Here is a 7,064-nt window from a genome sequence, read left to right on the forward strand (position 1 = left end):
AAGTTTACACTGCTCCGCAATGTATAATAGCCTTCGTTCACTACCTGTCCTTGGTCTAATCTCATTGATAAAACGCATGAATATTCAGGTATTTTGCACTTAATAGATGTACCCAAAAATAGAATCGATATGAGGTGTGGGTGCATACGTAATCCAAAGATACTCGTTACGTAAAAGAGGTGTTTAAATGGTGACAAAACATTAATAGGTTGTTAAACTAGAACGGATGTTATAAGTGTTGATATGTGTTTATTTCCACGATTGGAAATCTGGATTTTCCTTCTTTATTTTATAATGTTAGGAGATAATGTTAACCTTATAAACTAGACAATTCCACATTCACCTATTTAACGTGTAACAATATATATACCTGTATTCTTACACAAGTATTAAAACGTGACGGTTGTATTACAAAATAAACGGAGTGAAACTCTTTGATCGCTAATATGTATCATCGTGCATTTGCACTTTATCAATAATCTTATATTAAATTTTGTATAAAAGGAAATAAATTGCCAAGGATACACAATTACAAATACACAACGTATATACTGTATATTTACACCGTACACACGGATCAGGATGTTACAAGGCAAATGTGTCGATTATATAGGCAATCACTTCACTCCCTTTAAAAAACAAAAAAGTGTATTTTTTCATTTTAACAACGGTGCTATAACAAATGAATTTGCTACAAAACACACTTAACTCCTTAATAAACTAACAACATATATTCATTTAAACCAATTTTATAAACATATTAAATCATTGTACATACCCGTCTTAACCATTTATAAAACCTTTTACAGTCGCTTCTTCTATTTTATTCATAAAACTGAAAGTGACGTAAGCATCTCATTCTCGTAACCTTTCTACCCCGTGTATAGTAGTTAAGATACATATATCAAGTTGGTTTGGTTTGGTTTGATTTAGAATTGTTTAACGTCCTATCAACAGCTATGGTCATTTGAGGACAGCCTCCCCTGTGTGCAAGATGCATGCGTGTAGTGTATGCGTGTGTGTAGTGTATGCGTGTGTGTAGTGTATGCGTGTGTGTATTGTATGCGTGTGTGTAGTGTATGCTAGTGTGTAGTGTATGTGTGTGTGTAGTGTATGCGTGTGTGTAGTGTATGTGTGTGTAGTGTACGCGTGTGTGTAGTGTATGCGTGTGTGTAGTGTACGCGTGTGTGTAGTGTATGCTAGTGTGTAGTATATGTGTGTGTGTAGTGTATGCGTGTGTGTAGTGTATGTGTGTGTTTTGTATGCGTGTGTGAGTGTATGCGTATGTGTAGTGTATGCGTGTGTGTAGTGTATGCGTGTGTGTAGTGTACGCGTGTGTGGAGTGTACGCGTGTGTAGTATACAAGATGCATGCGTGTAGTGTATGCGTGTGTGTAGTGTATGCGTGTGTGTAGTGTACGCGTGTGTGTAGTGTATGCATGTGTGTAGTGTATACGTGTGTGTAGTGTACGCGTGTGTGTAGTGTATGCGTGTATGTAGTGTATGCGTGTGTGTAGTGTGTAGTGTATGCGTGTGTGTAGTGTACGCTTGTGTGTAGTGTATGCATGTGTGCCAAATAAATCTGTTACTCGTGATGGTTTTTCCAATAACAAAAAGTGTTGGTCTTTCCGTCACATAACGAGTATATCAATAGATAAAATGTTTACGTCTCCTTGTTGAAAAGGTGGAAGATCAAATATTTAAAAGCTACTTATTGAATATTTCATAGACGGGAAGTGTTAGGATAAACACGGGCAAACACTCCTATCTACACGATATGTATTACTAAAGCTTTACATTTCAGCACATAGTTAGCCTTTTTTGACAGTACTTTATGACTTTGATTGTGAAGCCGTCTATGTATAGCAGAAAAAAATATATCATATCAATTAAACTTATGTGAAATAAAACGTTTACCTTTTTCCAGGCTGTTGTTATTTTGTACTTACTCGACATAATACTCATCGATTTACACAAAATAACTATGTTACTCCTCCTTGTATGTATAACAGACTCAGACATCTGCCTGCCCTTTTTCCAATAACATTGATCATACCCAAAAATAGAATCGATGTAAGGTGGGTGTGTGTGATCAGTCGATGTAAACCTGTTATCTAAAAGAAGTATTTCAATGGTGACGATAAGGTAGTACGGTGCAGATATCTACGGAGGAGATATTAAATTGTACTTGAGATAACACGGGCGACCACTAAACTCTCCCTTAACAATTTTGAATATACATTTACATTTTAACAACGCTTCTGTAATAAATGAATCTGAAGAAGGTAAAATAGTAGAAATACACCATTACTTATGCAAACTATCTATTAATACATTGTAAAAGCAGATGATGTCAAACAAAACACCATAACATACGATTTTCGTTTAGGGTTAGGGTTAGGGTTAGGTATCTATTAATACATTGTAAAAGCCGATGATGTCAAACCAATCACCATAACATACGATTTTCGTTTAGGGTTAGGGCTAGGGTTAGGGTTAGGTATCTATTAATACATTGTAAAAGCAGATGATGTCAAACCAAACACCATAACATACGATTTTCGTTTAACTCGTTAATGCTTGTTTTTTCACAATCACTTGTAAAAATTAAATTTGGATTACATTTGTCAGTTATTCAACCAATACGTCAGAGGCAAAATCAAATTAGAAAATGAAAGAAACCTTAACCAATTAAGACTTAAGCGTAAATATGCGATGTCAACGTTTTGTCCGTTATCACATCACAGGAGGTTATACAACATAGTATATGTAGCTATAAACACACACTTTACCTGTTTACCTTTTTTGCTATGTACATAATCAGTTGTGGTAAGATTTGTCGGCTTAAAAAAACAGTTAAATGTAAGTCCATTTTTATACGGACGAAAAAAGACATTCAGGCTGAGTCAATGGATTTCACATTATCACTACAACAATGTTAAGACATTTTTTGCATATTGGCTCAAAAACACTTTTAAATTGTATATTTAAATCAATCGCTGCTTAAATGTTTTTATAACTTTGTATGGATATACATTCAGGGTAGCCTACGTGAAATATTTACACATTGCTAAAGAACGTTGGTGAAACAGATATTGCCTTTTTTTTCAAATAAACAATTTAAAACTATGTTTTGTATATCCTTAATAGTAGTCAACATAGGGTGGATACTTGCAATACCTTGATGGTGTGTGCAAACAACCAATAATGCATGTCTGATGTCATTCTTTGTTTAACAATAAAATGATTGCTGTATTCTTTTTGCAGAAATGTTATGTTAATTCAAATAAACCATATATATCAAATTCATGTGACCTAATCCTTTACGTACAATGTAATTATAAATTGTTCTATGTATGCTTGGTGATGACAAAACATTGTATTCTGTTTTTTGTTTTGTCAGTTTTATGAAATATTTAAAGGGCAGGCTACACAGATGTGACGTTTAGCGCCACATTTATGTACTGTATTAATTAGCACGATATATATTTCAACATATGTCCGAAACTAATAACAACTTACCAGCCGTTATATAAAATAACTCACCTATTTCTTCGGGAAATATGCTGTTGGTCTAGAAGACGTCTCAACAACTTTACTGCTATAAATACTGGAAATGTAGTAGAACCGTTGTATAAGTGTATAAGGTGTTGTGATACTGTGGTAGAACCGTTGTATATGTGTATAAGGTGTTGTGATACTTCTCGGTAAATAAAAAAAAACAGACCTGTATTCGACCTTGGTCCTGTGCTATTAATAAAACTCGTGAATGGGAAAGCGTGATGATAGTAATATATGTGCTTTAGCGTTGAATCGGGTGTTCGTAGTCCATTAATACTCGTTACGTAAAAACTATAAGGAAATAGAGTATATTGGATAGCAATATATGGGTTCTTACGGGACCCACTTTTATGAAAAATGTTTACATTTTATGGCAGTTAAAGGTTCTTTTCCGGTTTTCATTTGTTTTCGTAAAATTCCAGAAACAGATGTTTTATATAAATATGGTGTCTTGTCAAAGCTATGATAATGGATCGAATCATGTACATGTCAATTGTGATTTATTTGCTTGTTTATACGTATATTTTTGTACATTTGTACTATCGTTGATATGAACCGAGTTTATTCTATTCGGGATATTTATGTTCAGAAGGACAGATACACATATGCCGATATAAACACACTGTAAATATATGAATATAATATTTCAAAACAGGTTACTCATATTTTTCTTAATTATTTTACAACTTACAGATATTGCTTCATTGCTATTGATTATTTAGCTAATAGATTAGGAATTTGCATTCCGGATCTTCCCATATTTAAAAAAAAAAGCAATTATGCAATCGTTGTCCAAGTAGCTGATGAAAAGACACATACAACGTACGTCATAATTGGCCTCGATTCAACGCATTCTTTGAAAACCCTAACTCGATAATAGCCGCACCTTCAAACAAGTCAAGATGTTTGAAATGGGACATTTAATTTATGAAAAGACAGTTTTATTGACTTTCTACAAATAAAAAGGGGGTGAACAAAAATATTTAATAAGTGAAGTCAGCTACTGAATGAGTTTAGGGAGAAAATTACAAATATTTGCGTAATGCAACGGACACTGGACAAGCTGAAGGTGTGTAACAGTGAACAGTATATCACAGGCACAAGCTCCATTTATGTGGTGAATGAACACTCTTATGCCTCATAAACTACACGGAATAACTAATTAGCATTATTTTCATATATGTTTCTAAACCATACTTCTATCTTTTCTTTATCTCCCCTCTTACATGTAGCTATAACTCTTTCTTAATATCATATTTTGACACATCAAAAGTTTGATCATTGATAAGCTCAAATAGTGTGTGATGTTTATAGTGATCATATTGGTATTGTTGAAGAGGACTGAAGTAAGTTTGTAAAATTGAGTACAAATCGTTGGCGAAATATTTTTGCAACAAAATATGATTAGATAAAAACCTATCAATCGCCGTGTTAACATAGTTGCTCTCTTCAACTTACGTTCTCACATGACGTACTAACAATTCAACAATACTGGAAATCACGTTATATCACACGTGAGTAAAATAATGTTAACTCGACGTGTCCAAACTGTACAATGGTCTTACATCTATTTTGACTTCCATGTAACATACATATGAAAGTGTTACCATTCCATGTATCATGTAAAATCTGCAGTGAAAAGATAAAATATGTTTACTTTAGTTCGGTTTTATTTTGTTTAACGTCCTAGTAACATCTAAGGTCATTTAATGACGTGCCTTCATCTGTGTTGTGTATGCATGCATGCGTGTATGTGTGCCGGAACAACATGTTTGTAGTAAAGAGAAATGATATCAATATGTTAAATGTATGACGAATGAAACTAAGAAAACAAACCCATAAAAACGGAAACAAGAAAGACATACATGGAGACCTCTGTCAACGTTAGAGGAGAATATGACCAGGGCCCCGTATTCATGAAACAGTTTTCATGCTCAAGCATGGTTTTTGTGCTCAAGCCTAACTTTTTGTTTCAGTTATAAGGATTATTTTTTTCCCTGAAAGCCAAATACAGTTTTTGATGTTCACAGTTCACCTTTGATTGTTTGACATGATTTAAGTGATTTACAAGAAAGCTGGTTTGAGCACAGAATCCATGCTTGAGCATGAGAACGGTTTCATGAGTACGGGCCAATGTGCTCAGTAAGGATAAATATTCCTTACTTTACCAACGACATCTGTCCCTACAGGTAGGTCGTAAGAATTGTACCTGCTGCCCCATTGCATGATCGTAAGAGGCGACTAAATTTGGGATCTTATCTTTTCTCTTCTTTCTAAACAACGTTCTTCTTCCTAATGTCTCCCTTGACAATGCCCTCGCTTTTGGCCTTTAGTTGAGCGTTTGCCCCTGTGAGGAAGGCTTTGGGTTCTGTCCCTTGGCCGAGACATACCAGAGTCTGTAGAAATGATAGGTTCTTCTCCTGCTTAACGCTCGGCAATTTAGGAGTGGGACGACTGGTTCGCCCGTTGTCAGTATAATGTGACCGGGTGGGACGGCCTGCTGGGTGTCTTCGGCAGTATGTTTCAATGGGGTTGCACTATAAAGTTGGCATCAGTTCCACGCTATCACAAGGAGACAAACAGGAACATATCTCTCAAAACACACACGCATACACTACACGCATGTATCTTGCACACACGGGGAGGCCGTCCTTAAATGACCATAGATGTTGATAGGACGTTAAACAATACTAAACCAAACCAAACCTAAACCAACGATATCAAAGTAATGTCATTTCCTCAAAATGAAAACGGGATGGTGAAAGAAAACGCAAGTTACACCAATGATCGGAATTTTGAAATAAGTCAGGGTTTGATTTAACTATTGAATGAACATCATTTTGAATTTAACTATACTGACCGACTGATAATGAATTTATATTTAGACTTGGATGACTTTAAGAAACGCTGTGTACGCATCATTACACTGACTTCACTAGTTTATGCTATGTGTGACTACTTGTTAAATCCGATATTCACCACCAACACACGCGCTCTTTCAAAACCTGAAATTATTTGATTTTTTTTTATAACTACATATAATAAACGTTTTTTTTACGAATATTCCTGTGCATAAAGGCGGGCAATTTGTGCATGAATTAGAAATTAAAATCAATGTTCGCTTAAATAAATATATAAAAATAATACCGGTATTTTGACTATCGAATAGTTAAAGTGCAATATTGAAATATTTACAACTGGGTAAAATTTCTCTTGTAGTACAACACAAGTAATCAATTAATGATTCTTGATCAGACAATACAGATACATTAAAAAGTTAAACAAAATTGATCAATCATTTATACAATTCATATAAACGTAATTAAAAATCAATGTGATAGTTCAACCTATAGAATGTACCTGATAAAAACTGATTTCAAACACTGGGTAGGGGTCAATTTATTGATACTAGGTGGGAGACTCTGATGCTGGATTAATTTTAGTCCTAGCGGGTTGCTGTAACCTTGATTTGAACATAATCCTCTAATAATTAATAAGTTAATG

This window comes from Mizuhopecten yessoensis, unplaced genomic scaffold (genome assembly GCF_002113885.1).
Source record: "Mizuhopecten yessoensis strain PY_sf001 unplaced genomic scaffold, ASM211388v2 scaffold285, whole genome shotgun sequence".
NCBI lineage: Eukaryota > Metazoa > Mollusca > Bivalvia > Pectinida > Pectinidae > Mizuhopecten > Mizuhopecten yessoensis.